The sequence below is a fragment of the Cardiocondyla obscurior genome, linkage group LG13 (assembly GCF_019399895.1).
Source record: "Cardiocondyla obscurior isolate alpha-2009 linkage group LG13, Cobs3.1, whole genome shotgun sequence".
NCBI lineage: Eukaryota > Metazoa > Arthropoda > Insecta > Hymenoptera > Formicidae > Cardiocondyla > Cardiocondyla obscurior.
In genome coordinates this window covers 3,650,899-3,670,231 of record NC_091876.1, presented here as the reverse complement: position 1 = coordinate 3,670,231, position 19,333 = coordinate 3,650,899, and the positions used below count along the sequence as shown (strand labels likewise).

The window sequence follows — 19,333 nt, the reverse complement described above, 5'->3', positions numbered from 1 at the left end:
CGAAAACTCAGCGTCGCCGCGGCCGTCGTTTATCTCCGAGGGCGACGTATTTCCATCCCGATAATGGCATTAAATCGCACGGCGATTGTTAACCGGCCGTCTCGGTTATAATATTGAAACACGAATCGAGAGCCGTTCGCAATGACGCGTCGTTATGCGATTGACGGGCGTAATAATCCGATCCCGAGCATCGAAAAATCATCTATAAACGGGAACAGATAATTAGGCGAGCTCCGTATTGATTGATTCAATTTCCAACTCGATGGAACGTCCACTTTAATTACACGAACGAACAATACGTCGGCGATTAATATTCATATTGCGATATTGTAATATCGCGATACGTAATACCATAATACGCTAATATCCCGGATGTAATAATAGTCCGCTTAGCGTTATTTATGCGCGATTAATTACTGCGGTGTAAACGTGAAAAAGGAGACCACCGCGCGTTATCGAAGACTCGATAGGATTCGCGAACGAAGATACGCGCGGCGACATTGTATAATTTATATCAAATACCGCGATAGGAGACAAAGCGCGAAATGCCTTTCGCAACACCTCATGCGGACGTATTCAGTTACGTTATTACCGCACACGTATGCCCGACGATTACCAGCGGCGGGATGCGGGCGCGTATGCGTAATCGATATCGAAGCCAGATAAAAATGATATTACGGTCGCCGCGATTATGATACCCGCATCGCAGATCGAATCGGTCGCGGCCCTCTTTCTCTCTCTCTCTCTCTCTCTCTCTCTCTCTCTCTCTCTCTCTCTCTCCGTCCGCTCGTCTGCGACTCCCGGCCAGATATAGGATGCAGATTGCAAATACGATTAAGCGTTATTGCGTTTTCTACTTTTCTCGGAATTACATTCTTTCAAATTTTATTACCCGCCGATATCGATTGCCCGTGGCACACCGCCGTCTCTTGGCATGCGCGTACGCGCGCGCGAGTTAACACATACGCGATTCGGCCGAGTGAACGTTACAATCGCCGCGCGCTAAAACGTATCATGTTAATTTGCAAAAATTGGCGCACTATGAAAGAGCTCGGGAAATCAAATGGCCGAGAGAGGCCGGTGGACTGAAACGGTTTTAATCGGCCGTCAAACGAACTCCCGAATAAATTCGGCGAGCGAAGTCGTGGCCGGGAACTGTCACGTTACAGAAACTGGTCTTGTCTTATCTTTTCTTTTTAAGTATTTTATCTTTTCGTGTGAGCGCGATTAATTTTTCGTTCGGGGAAAAAGGGAAGATTTTCGAATCGAGTTTCTTTCTTGTCCATCCCCTCTGTTGTTTCGCGACCAATGGTACAGGCGATAGGAGTGCTTGTAGATTCGCGCCCGTTCGTGCCAGGGCAAAGTGGCTATTTTCCGGCCAGTGCTCACCGATTAAGAATCCGATCCCGGCCAAGGAGCAAGGGATAATCCAAACTCGAGAATCACGAATGAGCTTTTTTCCCCGAGTTTAAGCATTAGACCAGCGCAAAAAAAGAAAATAAAAAATAAGAAAAAAAAAAATAAAATAAAATAAAATAAATCGACGAGAGGCATTCTCTGGTGCCCGTGTGCGTTTGGATTCCATTTCCGATTGCCGTTCGCGTGCGACGCATAAATCATTACGAAGTTAACGAGACGGTATCATCTTCTTATATAATTTCCGCAAAATCCCTGTCCCTCGTAAAATCTTATTCTTACCCGGCGAGTCAACGAGCGAAATCGAATTATTTTGTGAAAAATAAAATACCGGGGGTAAAGGGGAAAAGTTGAGGGACGGTGAAACGAGTGAACTGGCGAACGGTCGACGGCGGGGGAGGGAGGGAGGGAGGAAAGGGGAATGGCGGCCGTGAAGTAAATAGGAGTCGTGGTCGTTCTGCCGTAAAATTGTATGTGAAATTGTGCGATGTGTCTTGCGAATTGAATCGCCGGAAACGACATTGATTTTATTGCTTGTTTCCAGCGCTGTATACTTCATCCTACCCTCTTCTCCATCTTCCGACCGCCGACCCCTCTCGCCCTACTGAGAACCGCGACACGTTTCCCGTTGCCATCTCGGCAACCCTTACTTCGTTGCCTTCGCGCGAGAGATACCGATATATCGTTCAACGTAAATCGCTTTGGTTTCTATAAAAAGAGATTTTATTCGACAAAGAAAGAGCAGAATTATTTGATCTAGATTCTATATCTAAAAATCGACCTCGTAACCGTGTTGTCGCGGTAAAGACGTTGCGTCAGAAAAAAAAAAATGCAAGAACGTATTATTAAAAGAAAAGAAAAAAAAAAAAAAAGAAGAAGAAGAAAGAAAAAAGGGAGATTGTCAAACAAAAGACAAACAGGGTCGGTAGTAGAAACTGCGCGGTCGTATAATTTTTCCAATTGCGAAAAACTGCTATTCGCTCAGCGGCGAATGCGCGGGCCATAATTTTCCTTCAATGATTTACCACGGGCTAATTGCAGAATGCAGCGAGCGGTAATATCGCTTTGCAGGGTTACGTCCGGGGGAGGGTAGCTATACTTTAGTTTGCAATTTAAACTTTACTTCCTCCGGAATTGATTAGCTTTTAGTAATTAAGCAAGCAACGCCTTGGACCCCCGCTCTCCTCACGCCCGTTCCCTCAGCCGCGCTCGTCTCTCGTTTCGTCCTCTCTCTCTCTCTCTCTCCCTCCCTTCGTCTCTTTCTCCTCTTCCTGCACCGCCACCTCCGCTTCGTTCCCTTCACCCTTCCCGCAGCTATTTCCCTTTTCTCGTTCGAGTTCGGTCATACTATTCCATTTCGGCGAACGCGCCTGCGCCAATTCACACGCGCGTGCACGTACGTACCCCCGCGCACGCACACGCACCCGTTGATTCCTCCGTCCCTACACGCGTCCCCTGCCCTCGCAATCCGCGCGAGCCTCCCTCTCGACGTACCCTCTCTTCCTAAGTGCCTTGTTTCGCCACTGATTCCTCATCCGGTCGGCTGTGCGCCCGTTTTCGATCTTATTGAGTACTATCCAGAATCACCTCGCGATTGATCCTGCGCTCTGTTTATTTCCATTCACGTCTCTCGGTTATAACGAAGATAACGTTAATCGAAAAGTCTATTATCAATATTGTATTTTTAAATATCTTTTTTTCCTTTTTTCTTTTTTTTTAAAGACTAAATATTTGAAATCTTGACGTCTTTATTTTTATTTGTACATCTTAAAAGCAATACTCTTAGAAAACAGCTTTTTTAAGCTTAATTCTCGTAAGCTCTTCATTTACAGATAAGATAATAAAATTCTAATAATAATTTAAAATGTTCTAAACGAGTGTCGCGTGAGAAACTCCGTTTGTTAAGCGCACAAGTGCGCATGGCTTTTCACGTCGCTACTGAGAACCGCTGGCTACGCGATTTGAATTTCAATTTGTCGCCAAAAATTTCACGAGTACGCGGCGGACTTTTATCAGGATGTAGAGGCGTTTCGATATAATTTTCATGACGGTGCAACGCACAAGAGGCACGCCGTGCTATCGATCGAACGTCGAAAACGCGGTTCGATGTAACTCGTCTTGCTGCACACGTGCGGATTAATGTAAATTGCGCCAGGTGTCTCGATTTCGGCGTCGCGGGTCGCACATTTCGCCACGGTAATCGTTAATTGATAATTCGATCTTAACGGCGCGGTCGCCGCGCTAACGGAATCTTTTCACCGCTTAAAGATAATTGGGACGTTAAATGTTTATTGAAAACGTGCGGAACGCGGCAATTGCATTTGCGCCGCTTTAAATTGGATCTCGCGCCGCCGCGCTCTCGAATCGTGAGAGCACGAAAGGCAAAGAAAAACACTCGGCAAAAGCAGATCCGCCGACACGAACCTTGCACCGGATCGCTTTAACAAGTCCCTCCTTCGACGCGGCCGTGATTCATCATTTCATCTTACACCCGGCCGATCGTGAGTAATCGCAGAAGTAAAGTTTTATCACTCGCCGTTTATCGCATTCATTGTACTCGTCGCTTGTTATTAACCCTCCCGTGAATCATATATCGTTATCATTTACATCGCTGTCGCGTTAATTATTCGATTCCCGAGATACGATCTCCTTCTACGCGCACGCTTATGAAATTTTTTTTTAATTAACGAAATCGGACTTACCAATGGGAGAGCGAGTGGACCGCCGGCCGATGATCCGCGTGGAGAAACCCTCGCGAGGAATAGTCGTCCACTCGGAGCGGCGCGACGTCGTTCGTAACACTCATGGGGCACGGGGCGCCGTCGTTTTCCTCGTTTCGTTAGGGCTCGGCTGCAGGCGAGGGCGAGAGGAGGCCGTGGCTCGCTAGGATGGTAGAGAGAGTAACGTTTCACACAAGAACAAGATTCCCGATATCCGGATTCTCACAACTCGGTGGGCTCGATGTGTCACGAGCGGAATCGATCCGTCGCACGCGTGCCGCCGCGACTCTCGGCGCTTGGTCCGCGCGGGCCAACACTTACGCTCCGCGGTGATGCCGGACTTTTCCCTGGCGCGTGTCGTTCGCCGATCCGCGGGGTCGGTCTCCCCCGTGTCGTTCACCGTTGCACCAAGTCGTGCACTGAGAAAGCGGACCCCCGCCGCGGCCGCTGAGCGTAGCCGCCGCGCGCAACCGCGCTGGCTGATCGGCGGCGACTCACTCGCTCACTCTTGTCTAGCCGTCCGCCGTTCGTTCGTTCGTTCGTTGGTCCATCCGCACGTCCGCACGCGACGCCACTCAGACGCGAAGTGACGAGGAGTACGTGGAGGCGCGCACCGAGGCCGCGAGACTCGCCGGGAGCACCCGAAGCGGCGCGACAGCCTCCACTCGTGTTTACCTATCTCGTTCTCCCTTCGCCGCGCGCTCTCTTTTTCTCTCTCGCTCGCTACCGCACGCAGGATACACAGGATATACGCGGCTGCAATGCCGTCCCTCTTGCGTCATAACGGAGATCACGTCACGCGGCGGGGCGGCTGCGGGCCCGTTCACGCGTAGCGGAAGCTGATCCCTGGGTCCGTTCCCTGCCGACCGTACCCCAATCGCAGACTCCCGCGGACCCTTTCGCGTCAACGGACCGCAAAGTTTCGCAAGATTGTCACGAATCGAAGAAAAAAAAGCCCTTTACCGCTATTTAAATAATGCAAGATACATCGTCTTGAAATAAAATAATTTTGGGAGAAAAAACCAACAGCGAAATTGGGTAAACGCCGGAGAAGCCCGAACGTATTGCAAACTGCGGCAAGTTCGTCGTTGAAAAAAAAAAAAAATTAACGACGCCGAAAAATATGACGCCGAAATTCTTGTTTCGGTAACTATTACGCCGCATATATTTACGCTACATATTGCTGCCGGGAGCGGTATCGAACAACAAACATCGCGTCGGTGTAAACGCTCAATTAATATCAAGTAACGAATATCGGTTAAACAGTGATTTCGGCGTCGATCGGGTTTTATATGGCGCAGCGCGCGGAAAGTTTAACAAAATAGCGTTAATAATCTCGCGTGCGCGCCCGCGCGCGAACGGGAAAAAGACAAAGGGTGATGGGAGCGAGCGGGAGGGGAGTATAATCGTCGCTTTTATCGGACTCCGCACCCGGTAACGAGTGCCCGAAAATTCCTCGGTTGGTCCACGCGCACTGACGTCGCCCACGCGATAATAATTACTGCTAATGTAAATGTTCGTTAATGGACGTCATTAAATGCAACGCCGGCGGAATGGCCGCGGGCCGCCCGTGTAAGTCTATACACACGCTCGCGGGGCTTTGCCAATTATATTAATTAAATAAACATTATAATCAGCTAATTAAATCTAGCGCGCTCAACCCTGCGCCCCCTCCCTCCCCTCCCTCCTCGCGCGCTCTTCTCCCGCTGGTCGTGTGCACACCTCGCCTGCCACCCCACCGTGAAGATACACAATATCGTGAAATCCAATCGTGTCGAGCAAGATTTACCATCGGGAGTCGCGCGGCTCGTCGCGACGTTCAGCCAGGGCGGCGGATGCGTTTCGACGCGTAATTGCTCGCTGATAAACGTTTAATGAAGCCGCGCGAAAGAGGACGGGAAATTTTTACCGCGACCAGACGAAAGCGACCCGCGGGGCACGCTGCGAGGTCGCACGCCGCGCGAAATAACGTTTCGCTTTACCGATTAAATATATTTTCGCGAATTTTCAGATTAATCCGCGGCGACCCGTTAAAATTGTCGTCCCGCCGTTTTCGATTGTCACCGACGACGTACTCTTGAGACACGGGCTCGCGTAGCATGCGCACACGTGCACGCCTACACGTAGCTCACGGTGGCGGCCGGTTACGCCGGCCCTCGAAAAGCGGTTCGTGTCATTAGTATGTTAATTGGTAACAGCCTGGCTTGCCTCCCCTCTCGGCCCCCCGACTCCCGCCCCTCGCCGTCCTATGCCGCCAGTCGACCCGGCTGCCTGCCACGTCGCGTTGCGAATGCATATACGTCGTCCGGGGCCCACCGAGTTTCTACGTTAAGATGTTTAATCACTTCTGTAATTAAACTGTCCCTCAAAGGGTTAATTGTCCCATAAACCCATGAATACGTTAACGAGCGCGCTACGCACCTCGCGAACATCAGCCAGTGGCCGAGGAATCGCGGCGGCAGCGGGAAAACGGGACGCATAAAAAATGCGGTTTAAAGAAAATATGCACATGGAAATTGTTAATTGCAGGAAAATGCCTAAAAATTACATTTTCTTTACAAGGCCTCGTTAACTTTATTTTTAGCAATTTACCGTTAATAATAAACAGAATTTGACGTAATTACAAAATTTACACATTACACGAAAAAATGAGGATAAAAAAGATCTGTGTATAAAATAATGGATATTACAATTGTTAGATACGTTGTTGTAATTAGACTTTCGCGACGACTCGTTAATTCGTCTTTTTCCGAAAATTGATTTCGACCGAGTTTTCCGGCAGAAACGTAAACGCGAGCGAAAGCCAACGAAGATCCTCGGCAGCCCGAAAAGTAAGCGACGAAGAGTGTTAATTTTCGAAATGAAAACGAGACATCCATCTTTAGCGAAATGCTTGGCGCTCAACGCTTCAGCGCCTGGCCCATTCCCTCTCGCTCAATGCATTAGAGTAATGAATTAATTTCCATTGGAGTTCTACCTCTGTCCTCCCCACGTCCCGTCTCCTCTGTCACGCGCAACCCATCCGCGGCTGTCCGCGTCGACCCCTTACTACGCCTGCCAGCGCCGTATTCCGGATTTTAAATCTATTTTCCTAATTGTGATCGCGGCTTCCCCGAGACTTTCTTCCTTGATTTTCGCCGGCGTCTTCGCGAGCGCGCGTGGCCGGTCTAATATTGTCGGATGAGCCTCCCATCTGGCGTGACGTCAGCGAGAAACTTAAGAATATCAAGCGGAAAGTGGCGCGTTTCTCCGCGCAATTATTAATATCCGCGGAAATAATTCGCGGAAAGCGCACGTCGATATCTCGCGGAGAAAAATGTCTGGGGAACGGTACGGGGTTACCCACCCACCTTCTTTACTTTGCGAGGTCGTAAGGGCGAGCGAGCGAGCGGTGCGACTGGTGGGTGAGCCGGGAGGTCCGGCGAGGAGAGAGGCTCCGGGGAACGGGAGGCACCGAGCAAAGGGGGAACCAAGACTCCGGTCAATTAAGCGCAGGAAATTAGAGTTTTAATTACGCAGTCATTCAGAAAATTACATCGGGGGCCGTGAAGAAGGCATCCGCAATCGGCCAACGAGCGGCGGCGGCGGCGGCGTGACGGCGACGGCGGTAGCGACGGGCGGTTTTCCTCTGTTCCTAGACGATGATTTTTCGAAACGTCACGCGGCGAATATAAACGTTCCGGCTACCGCTTTTTTTTTTTTTCAATCCACACGGCAAAAGTCCTAACGAGATCCGAGCGAGTTTCGGAGGACGCGATTAAAAACGCCCGGTTCAATTAATAGATGTTACTCGATAACCGGCAAGCACTTTAGCTCGATCGTGAAACGGAATACGACGTGCGTTCGCTTTAATTGCGCCTCCTGCAACGACCGTAAAAAGGGAGAAGTCCGCTAATCTCCTCCGCTTCTCCGTTTCTTCCCGAGGCCCCGTACGTACCGCCGTTTTGTTTCTGACGCAACACATACGACCGAAAAACGGGATCTGCGATGGAATATGGAAATGGCATGACGCGACGGTGTACGCGACGCACCACTAGCGTTAAATGCGGCTATTTGATTCCCGGGCAGTGATAACGTTGGACGCAATATTCATATCAGACGAATGAGATGCGGCATTCAGACGCGTGGCAATTAGTGCAAAATGCACAGCTAAATGGTAACGTGAATGCGGAGCCAAGGCGCGTTGATTGAATACCATTAAATTAGCCTCGGTTTTGTTTTAATTCGTTTCGTACTCGCGCCCGACAATGAATATCGAGAGTTTCGGTGATGAAATCAAATATCTCCCTTGCCGGCTGAATTTCCTTGCCCGTCCACGCGCAAATCGAGTCCAAACGGCCGACGGCCAGTCGATACGCGCGATTCGTGTCGATTGTTTGTCCGCCCGACCGGGATTATATTTTAATCAGTTTACCGTTTGCGGCCGGGGATGCCTTTCCGTTAAATGCCTCCGCCCGAGCGAACTTAATCAAAAACCAAACCCGCCAGAAGGCGGGAGAAACTCGATTTGGCGCGACGAATTTTATTCGCGAGCGCTTTTCCGCCGAGCGGACCAGGAACGCCTCGATATCCTACGTACTTACAATTTATTTACGAATCAATTTTTACATAGTCTCGACAGCTTAAGGCGTTGGATATTATTCGAGAAATAATTAGGAACGCTTTACGTGCCGCGATATCGTTTATCTTTTCGTCGTAGGGTATTTTTTTTGCGAAAATATGCCGCGTCGCGAGTAGATTAATCGCGGCACGGCCAAAACAATGTTCCGCCATTCCTGGCATTAGCAGCTTCGAATTAGGTCTCGATTTGGTCCCGACGTCGAATCCCAAGTATGCAAATAATTAACGAACTTTAATTCGGGGCCGGGCACCGTCGTCTATCCGTACCGCGTCTACCGAAGCGGGAACCGCGCGAAATTTTCTACCGGGCGCAAACGCGTGCTCTCCCTCGTCCGTTATTCTCCTTAATCCCCCCGCGATTTCGAGAAAACTACGTGCAGCTAGCCGGCACGGTGCCGTGGTGCTCGAGCGCTTCTCGCGGCGTGCACCGACTTTTTGGATAATTACAGCCGTCTCCGTCGGTCTGAGGCAATTATAATTGCCGACTCCTTTCGCAATTATAAGTTTCTGGGAGACTTACCGCGGCGCGACGCGCAGCGGAAAACGGTAGGAGCCTTGGAACCAAAAGGGAGAAGCTCGCGAGGGAGAGAGCGAGAGAGACGGGGGTAACAGTGCGAGCGAGCGGAAGCAAGACGGAGAGCGAAGGCCGGGACGGGGTGGAGGACGATAGGGGCGGTTGTGCTATACGTGGAAACGTTAATTGGGGTGACCTGCTCAGAAACTAGTTACCGGAGGGTTGCACTGATATTCCGTGGATCCTATATGCCGGTCGAGGATGCGAGGGGTGGGCGAAGGGGCGCGAGTATGTGTAGCGGGTGGTACACGCTCGACGCAGCGGTTGATGCCCCGGACTCACGTCGTATTCCACGACGGTAACCAACCCACCGCGTGCGCGGATGCTGCGAGTTCGTTAGCCCGCTGATTTGATGCAACCTGCACGCGCTTAGCTTCGGTCTGTCGTTGACATCGCCGGAGCTATAACGACGTTGTTGCGACGCACGCGAATCGCGACGCCAGGCATCGCTCGAGCGAAAGAAGACCGACTCGGGCCGGGCTTGAGTTTTTACTCGGGGGAGGCTTCTAAGACACGATTAAAACTAACAGTGACATTAAAGATTTTGTTTTATTAATCTCTTTTATTTTCCGAGGGTCTTGAATCAACGTTCCAATTGTTTAAATACTTGATTGATTAATACCTGAGAGTAATTGGGTAAGAAGAGAACGAGGAAGGCTCTATCGCTGCGTAAATAGTATTATTTTATTCGTAATAAAATTCTGTTTTTTAAATTGGAGTGATAATGGATCGCGGACTGTTCTTAAATTCGTTTGTTCGCGTTACTCCTGTTCTGTCATATTACACGCCGCGCTTGGTACTCATATAATTTTTCTCCGAGTTTGTATAAGGGACGCAGAGCGCGAAGGATAATTACGATTTTTACAAAAATATCAACATAAAGAGACACACGCTAATTAGAGGTGGATAAAATAAACGTCGCTAAAAGGTAAAGCGAATTACCGCGCATGCAGAATCCACGTTTGATGTTTCTCGCTGAGCTGAATGGAAAACACTCAGCATTCAGTGACCTAAAATTTATACTCGAGCACCCACGACCATTGAATCTCTTACGTACATATATATATTTTTTTTCCCCCTCGCCCGACGTGTCCTACGTGTCACGAATACGTCGTGAAAGCCGAGATTCCGCGGATATCCGTTCGCCCGTATCCAGTCATCTTTCGGACTTCCGGACCGTCCAGAAACACTCGTCCACCCTGCGGCCCCGCCGCCGCTGATCCCCAGCGATCCTCTATACTTCTGTTTTCCAGCTACCGCCCTCCCTCCCCTTCTCCTTTCGTGGACGCCGATGGAAACGGTGGCTTCGTGGCACGGAGAAGTTAATTATAAGCGATACCAATCTCTCGGGGTTGTTGGGTGGTTGGTAGGACTGGGAAGCACTGACAGCCAATTACCACTCCGTGCCGACCCTCGCGCACGAGCCATCCCCTTCGTCCCTCGCGCACCTTCCCTCCCTTCGTCCGCGCCTCCGTCTCTCTCTTCTTCGCTACCACCTCGCCCGACTTGCTCTATCTCGTTCGCCGGCGAGACCTTGCTCGCGCGCCTCTCCCTCGTCGATTTTTCGTCCTTTCCTCACGTCAGTGACGAGTCAAAACGGTTTGATGCCCTAGGCGCGATATAATCCGCGGGGTGTAATATATCTTTCGTAGGGTGCCGCACAAACAGATCGTGCAATAATGAATTCTCTTTCTCTCTCTACCTCTGTCTCTCTCTCCTCCCCGGGTAACTTAAAGTTAAAGGTCACTAACGGTATATGAGGAACCGGGAGGTTTACCTAATATATGAAAGCCTCAAGCGCGCATCTATTTCACGTCCGCCGCTGATCCTGTAACATCGCTCACGTGCGTGCGCGCTTTCGCACACCAATTCCAAATCCGCCCGCACACTCTCTCCCGGCCCAATATAGGAAATTAAAAGACTGACCGATGATTGTGCGGCTTTCCTTCCTCTCAACGGCGGACAGGCCTTCCCCCCCGACGGCCGAAGGCGAGTCGGAGCTCCGTGAGCAAGAAAAAGGAGCAAAATCGACGCTTAACGAAAATTGCGGATTCGACTGCGAACAGATCGCCGCCCGGCTGCCAAATGCGTCTCGTTAATTATTCACGCCCGGCGAGACTCGTTTCCGGCTGCGTATAATCCGCGGAGAAAATCGGACACTACTCGAATAGATCCTCTATTCGTTACTCGAGTGAAAGTTTTATTTTTAATTTATCTTATGTCATTCGCCATTCAAATTGTAAAAAAAAGATAAAAAGAGTATAAGATAAAAGTTTTTTTTTTATTGCACCTACCTAAACGCGTAATTAAAATATATTCGTCAATATATGTATAATTATTTGAAATCTTATATCGTCATACAGTTCTAGTGCTTAACGAGGGGGTCGGAAATTCTAAGAATGATTTCGAATATCGAGGGGGTCCTTCGGTTTTAATAGATCGTTTTCGTCTATGCGCGAGTAAACGTCATCGGTTAGCGAACCTATCCAGCCGTGAAACAGACATTATCGTATATGCGCGAGATGCTCCGAGCCCGGAGGCACATAATGCACTCGAACGTAATTCCGATTACAGCCGGTTTCTCCCCGCAGCCGTGCGAGCGTGCCCTCCTCTCTCCCCCCGACCTCGCCAAGAATCTCGCCGAAAGGGCAAGAAGCACTCCCTCCGACGCGCACACAAACGTATCGTAAACTCATAGCTTGCGGTTCGGTACAGTTATCGCGTTCGGGTGCTCGTTCGCTGGTTCTCCCGAGTTAATTATAGCCGATGGTTATCAACCGGTTAACTCCGACACGCCATTACATGTCTCGTCTCGTCTCGTCTCGCCTCCTTTCGCACACTCTCCCAGCCCCTTCTGTATCTCGAGTTCCGCTTCTCCGTACCGCGACTCCCGTCATCCGATATGTTTCGCTGCGACGCATCATTCTCACGAAATCAGCAGATTCAAAGCGAGAAGGGAAAAAGAGAGCATAAACGAGAGAGCTTTGGCGTATCAGCGAATAATTACCGAAACTCCAAAGTGGGTAATTAAGACACAATACTTTGCACGTTATTTCAATCATAAACCTTATTCGTTCGTTATAAAATTGTATATTATTAGCAGCGATATTCACGATAGTAATACATCTTTAAAAAATTAAAAAAAAAAAAAGAACGCGGATCTAGATTGATCAAATAATCTGTCTAATGGCTAAAAGTCTCGGCCGGAGTTCAATATCGCCTGTATATCGGATCGCGCAAAAAGCAGTCGTTCCACCTTCGCGGGAGCGCGATATAGAAGTTAACGGTCGAAGCGCGCTCCTCGAGAAATCAATCGGAGAATGGCCTCGTTAATCTGACGGGGTGGTTTCTGGATGCTCGGTTACTCTTACATCACGTAATAGTATCGGGGCCACCCCCGCCCGGTCGGGCTGCTCGCTCGCCCCTCGTCTCGCATCCTTTATCCTCTCTCGTTTCCCGACCATTCCCTCTTTCCCTCTCGCTTTTTTTTCTCTCTTTCTCTCCCCTCCTCCCACCCGCTATCCTTATTCCTGTCTCAGTCGCTCGCGCGGCTTCTCTCTTTCTTGCCGTCCTCTCCGGCTAAGAGAAGTCTGCGAGTGACTGAGTGGTTATTTAGGTAAGAGCCACTCTCCCCGCGAGAACGGAGGTTGCCACGACTAAGTAATGGTCCTGCAACATATTGTGCAAAGAAAAACCCGGCCACTTGTTTACCGTCGTATTGCGAAAGAGCCGTCGAGAGGGGTGCGGATCCTTCACGGTGGCTCGCATTGAATCGCCGGGGAAAACGGCACCGTGACAAAGTCTGGTACGCGATTAGGGACAGATTAGCGCGGCAAAGAAGCGTGTGAGCGTAACTGCACACGAGGCCGTTGCAGCCGTTATGTATTTGGATTGAATTGTGCAAATTACAACCTGGGAGGGTTCACGAAATATCACTCGGGCCCACGATATAAATAAAATTAATATTTTATCCCGATATTACTAAAAAAAATACACAGCGACGAAACGTTCGATTATATTATACGTACGGTCGCGGTTAGAAGCGGTTTAAGAATCACCGAGTCGTAATTAATTCCCCCAATTAATTAATAAATTCTATTTACGCAAAAAGAAAATTTAAGACACGGTGCAAGATATTTGAAATTAAAGTATCGATAAAAAAAAGGGAAAGAAAAAAAAAAAAGATTTACGTCACGCAATAAATTAACGTATCATAAGATTAATACCAGTAATCCGACGTAAATAATTTTAATAGCATTTATGTGAAAGATGTCATCTCGCTGCCGGGGGGAGAGTGTACGACTGCGGCTGATCGCAGGGCCTACCAGTCTGAAAAATGACTGGGGAACTTTTCTCCGTTATCGAGGTGTCCGTGACTCCCCGGGCCGCTCTTTCAGCGGCGTAATTACGGATTAGATCGATGGAAGATTGCCTCCCGGCGGCGGGCTGCGAGAAGGGCAACCACGAAATCGCGCGTACGGGATCGATACGCGGGTGTATTTATATACAACGTATCGCGCTCACATATACGCGATGCAAACGTAAAAGACGCGTGTAGCAAAATAGTCGAATGCGGCTGCAGCGTCCATCTCTCTCGCTCTCCCTTTAACGCATCTCGCGGTTTCTCGGAACCGAAGCGAGCCGGCACGTGTCCTGGTATTTGGGACACGTGGCGGCCGCTCTTGAAAATCGATAGTTCTTTGTGTACGGCACAATGCATCTCGTACGTACATTTTAGCGCGCGCAAGAATCCACGCAATGCTGTAAACCGCGAACGAAGGGTTTGTCGCGTTGTCGCCTCGCGATCGGCATTTTTAGAGAAGAAAAAAAAATCAATTACCAAACGCTCCCGTGAATTGTAAATAAATATCTTTATCGCGATTTACAGATGAAAATTGAAAGGCGTAAATTTTTTTAGCAAAAGTCAAGTAATTAATTGATAGGAATTAACTATATTATAAAGTTTTCTTAATTGTGCGCACCGCAGGGTCCCTAAATTCTCACGTTCCGATTCGAAGTCAGGCAGAAGGCGTCAGGTAAAAAGAGAAGAAAGAAAAAAAAAAGAAAAAAGTATCACGCGCACAAAGCGCACAATAAATATACAATGTACTCGCCGTTACCCCGGTAACAAAGATAATCGTTAGATTGATTATTCAGCTGAGCGATGCGTAAAAAACCAGTTAGTTAGAAAATTCGGGATTACGGAGCAGATTGTACGCGTGTGCGGACGTGTGTGACATAGCCGATAGAAGTGAGGCTGACGGCATAATGTGGTAGGGTACACAGGGCGGAACAGAGCAGGGATGGCGCAACGCGATGTATGGTATCGGGGTAGGGTGTGTAGGATAGAGATGATCTGATTACGGGCACATCATGGGAAAGTCAGCTTGCGAGCCGAGGGGGTAGAAACGCGCGATTCACCCCGGTACCCCATTGTGCTGACGAGTGTCACCGACGCGTATAATTCGGCGAGATCGACGCGCATCCACGTGCTCCGCATTAAAGCCACACCGGCGGCGCAGAAAACGTGAAACACAGACGTTAGGGTGAGAACGCGACGCGCCGAGCGTTTACGCCGGTGTAAGGCGGTTAAATGCGGACTTGAAATCCCATCTACATATGTATCCCGGAGCAGCGGTCACGCTTCCTTCGACGGGGCGGGCGAAGCGGGTCCGGCTGTAACCCTTTTAGTCGCGGGAAAAAGAGAACGGGGCTTCGAGACGCGAGATGCTGACCGACGACACATCTTTTTCTTTTCTTTTCATTTTTTTTTTTTTGGACCTCGAGTGAGAAATGTATAATAGAGATACTTTGTGTAGTCAATGTGGCTTTTCGACCAAAAAGTAGCAGCTCTTCGCTCGCAACAGATTTTTAAAAAATACTGTTATTCGAAACTACCTCGTGTTCAAGATTACGTTCTAATAGAAAATAATACTTTAGCGATAAAAATAAAATCTTTGAAAGAAAAATATAATAAAAAATTGTATATTAAATTAATTTACGAACGTTGCAACGCGATCGCGAACATGACAGTATCTCCCGCAATTTCAAGCATTACTTCTCGCATTTATGCTATATCAATCCAGACTCGACCTGCATCGACGCGGACCCGTCATTCGGCGGCGAACGGAACAAGTAAATCCGACTCGGCGTCCGAATCAAATGGGAAACGGTCGAAACTACCGCGCGCGCGACACACTAAGAAACCATGAAGAAAAGGCGGTCCACAATGGGCCGTTTATCACGAGTCCTGATACCGAGGTACCGGCCTGCTCTCGGGGCGCGCGCCTTTCTGCCCCGCGGTCCATCAATAAAACCCCGAGTGATTTAGCAAGTCTCCGGACGGATGGACGTACGAACGTGCGAACGGACGGACGAACGAGCATGCGGAAGGTGGAGACCGTAGCACCCACGAATTTCCAAGATAAAGGGGTCAACAATGGCCCAGGCAACCGATGGTTGGTATTCGACCGGTGTCGAAACGACGGCTTCCAATCACTCGCCGATAACAATGCCCGGTGCCGCTGGTTTATAAATCCGCGCATTGTTGCTAACTTAAAAGCTCTCTCACCGACTGGACCGGGAGAACGAGAGAGAAAGAGAGAGAAAGAAAAGGAGGAAAGAAAACAGGATGGAGAACGAGTCGACAACGAGGGCGGCGTAATAGATAAAGAGGAAAAATAGAGACGGAGAGAGACAGATCTTATTTAACCTACGGGAAGGGAAGAGTGAGAAGAGCGAGAGAGAATCCGCTCGAAATCTTGGGCGCTGAAAGCGGAGGCGCTAAGGCGGAAGGACCACGACGCGGGGGTAAGGGGAAGGAGAGCGTTTGCGAGAACCGGGAGCGAGAAAGTGGCGGCGGGAGCTTGAGAGCCGTGTAAAAGCATTGAGAGCACTTTAATGAATACGATTAGGGGCGTTAACTGTGAAGGATTGCCAACCCGAAGAAAGCGCCGCTCGCGCGAGAAAGCTTCTCTCCTTTTCTCTTTCCTACCGCCTCATCCGACGTCAACCGTCACAATTTTATTTTTGCACGACGCTAACGATTGTCGATATTCGGCCGAAAATAACCCGTCTTAAAAAAGTTGGATCGAACTCAAATATATTAATATTATTGTACATATACCACGAGTACGCGAATTGAATATTATTTTTCTACGTGTAACGTATATAAAAACGTATAATTGTTTTTTGTATAGTGTCGCAAGTTTCTTTTTTTTTTTTGTTTTTTCATCCGTCTATCCTATCTTCAAAAACTCGTTTTAGTTTGAATCGAGTTTATTGTTACCGTTTTTCCGCGATGTTGATTGTCTCTCGCACGACCCACTTCGACTGCCACGAGAGTAAGCGTTAGCGAAACTTTTATTTTTATTATTTTAATTATCATTAATGTTTGGCTAATATATTATTCCCTCCCTCAATGGGTTAGTAGCATTAAAAAAATTTACGTGACTCACCGTTTGATGCGCAGCAGCGGAGTTATACAGCTACGACGATTCTGTAATAAAAAAATGTAAAAATTAAAATGTGGAGAGATCGAAATAATAATTAAAAAAAAAAAATTTCTTACGCGATTCTAAATTTTATGTTAAACGATTAAAATTAATTATTATTTGAATAATTCTGAGGCAGTTAAATTTTTCTAGAATTAAACACTTTGATTTATTAATTATTAAACTATTATTCTTTACTGCTATTGAAACGACAAAGTGATTCTAATGAGTAGTACGAAAATGTTAATTTTTTAAATAGACGGAAGTAGAAATAAAAACTGATGCTTACCTCAACGTTGCTCCGCCGAAGCAGGATGCCCTTCCTGGGCCTCATCCTCCTCTCAGTTTGGGATGTGTCCAGCCATTTATCCGTGCACTGGAAACTCGCGTACGCGTCTGAATTTAATTACTATCGCGGAAATTAACATATTGAATACTATCGCGTGTTATCGTACGACACTCACGTTCAGAAATATCGTATACTAAAAAAGAAATACCAAAAATCACGCCCGACTATTTTACGACAATCTCAAAACAATCGACGAACCTGCTGCGGTTCGTATTTATCATGTTCGGCGTGCGGCACGTTAATTTCTTCGAAAATTTTTCCTCTTCTGGATTTTTATCTGAAACAGAATAAATATTTGGGTTGATTAGTGACAAATTAAGTATATCAGTATACAATAAAAATGTATTAGCTTCGTGAACAGTCTCCGCGGAAAGAATACACGGCGCGTATTAAGACCGGTAGCTATTCATACACTCACCGTCAGGAAGTGCGTATGTGATGCTGCGACGGTGGCTGGCGTACGTGATCTTGGCGTGGTGTACGTCAAATCTTACGCGAAGCGCGCGCGTAGATGTGCCGCGGAGCACCGGTCACCAAGGACTGAGGAGGAACGCCACTCTCCGCTACCCCCCTCGTCCTTGGCGGCCGAAAAAAGTGAAGTCACATACGCCAGCTGCCGTCGTCGCTCGTCGCAGCAAATGTTATATCTGTCTTTCAGTGTACTTAGCGCGATTAATCTAAAATACTTAATCGTCGTATAATCTAATTTCTTTCTTTTTTTTCTGTTCAACATAGGCTCAGAGTTTTGGCATTTAATTTTGCGAAATAAAAAAAATATTTAAAAAAAAGTTGAAAGGTTAATTTATTTTACGTGTTTTAATTATCGCGTGTAATTTAATTATTTCTGTTTGAACTAAAAAAGCAACTATATCCAGTATAAATTATAAAAATAAATATTCAGGTATTTCGTTATTTAATTAAACGTTTCGATTATTTAATTGCGTTTCATGTTTAGGTTGCTGGCATTTCGTGATATTTTTCTCGATGCATTAAATTTCCACAAAGTTTAATGGATAAAGACATTTACGAAAAAAAAGTGTTTATTTAAAAAGACCGATCTTTTATGACGATTATTTCTAAGCGCCATAATTATTACTTAAAAAATGACACAGCACGTGTATTATCGTGGCAGATATATTAACCGTTTCCTAAGTAAACTTGTAAGACGTAAAAAAAAAGAAAAAAAACCCCAATTTTCCATTGAAATAATGCTTAAAAACAATCGATAATTAGCCTTACGTTACGCGTGCGAGATAAAATGCAGCATCTCAAAAGTCTCTACGAAAGTCACAAAGCAAAACGCATTTTAATTATTCGAATGCTGCAGTTAATTACCTCGCAATTAAAAAATAATTTTCTACACTCGTTATTTAGGAGATAAAAATAAAACACTGTCGGCCTTTATTTAATTGCATATAAATCAAAGAGAACAATGAAAATTGAGATATAATAAAGGGACATGAAATACACGCGGATAATTACGTTGAATAAAGCCGCGCAAGTAATGTAGGGCTAAATAAAGGGAAAAAGGGCGAGTGGGATAAAAGAAGTGCCTCAAAGAGCATTTAATCATGACGGTTGTTCGTTTTTCGCCTTTGTCAGCGGTGTGAAATTAAACATGTGCGTGCTGCGAAAATTAAATAATAAACAAATAATTAATTTCGCTCACCCAGCCGAGGTATTGCACTCCGCCGTGTCGGTGGCTGCAAATTCCGGTGGAGATGCGTCGCTCCAGGCTCTCTCGCTTCCGCTGTGCATTGAAATCGGGCAGTCTCGGTCACTGTCGTACCTATCACAAACCCCGGAAACCAATTACATCCTGCTTCGGAAGCTGTGCAAACCCGAATATCGTCATATTTCGCACGAACGTAATCGCTGTTTCTTTTTTTTTTTTTTCGGCGGCTGTACAAAAAGTTCCAACGTCTGAAAAGCGTCTCTCGTGCCGCGATAAAAATTATCTATTTAATACGGGGTAATTAGCAGTTAAATATGTAATTGAAACCGATTTATTCAGCTCGCTGAACGCGCTTCGATTTTTTTTTATAGTACCGCGGGATGTTCTTGGCGCTACGCAAGATTTGTTGTTTTTACCCAGACTGTACCTTGGCGTTCGCTTGGCCGTCTTTCACAATCGTTGATACGGCGTCGTTCGAGAAGATCT

General features: G+C 47.4%; 1 protein-coding gene across 2 annotated transcripts in view; it reads right to left on the bottom strand.

The window, feature by feature from the left end:
* The window catches only part of LOC139107506 (LIM domain only protein 3), a 64,010-nt gene extending 45,029 nt beyond the window's left edge, over positions 1–18,981 (bottom strand). Inside the window, exons 1-4 of one of the 2 annotated variants that reach the window (XM_070665163.1) lie at positions 18,842–18,981; positions 17,113–17,449; positions 16,788–16,828; positions 4,119–4,299 (exon numbers count right to left, since the gene is read on the bottom strand). The gene's annotated coding sequence lies outside the window, so the exon portion shown is untranslated. The remainder of the gene's footprint in view (positions 1–4,118; positions 4,300–16,787; positions 16,829–17,112; positions 17,450–18,841) is intronic. The other variant, XM_070665164.1, reaches the window with a different exon arrangement.
* Between the last annotated feature and the right edge of the window lie 352 nt (positions 18,982–19,333).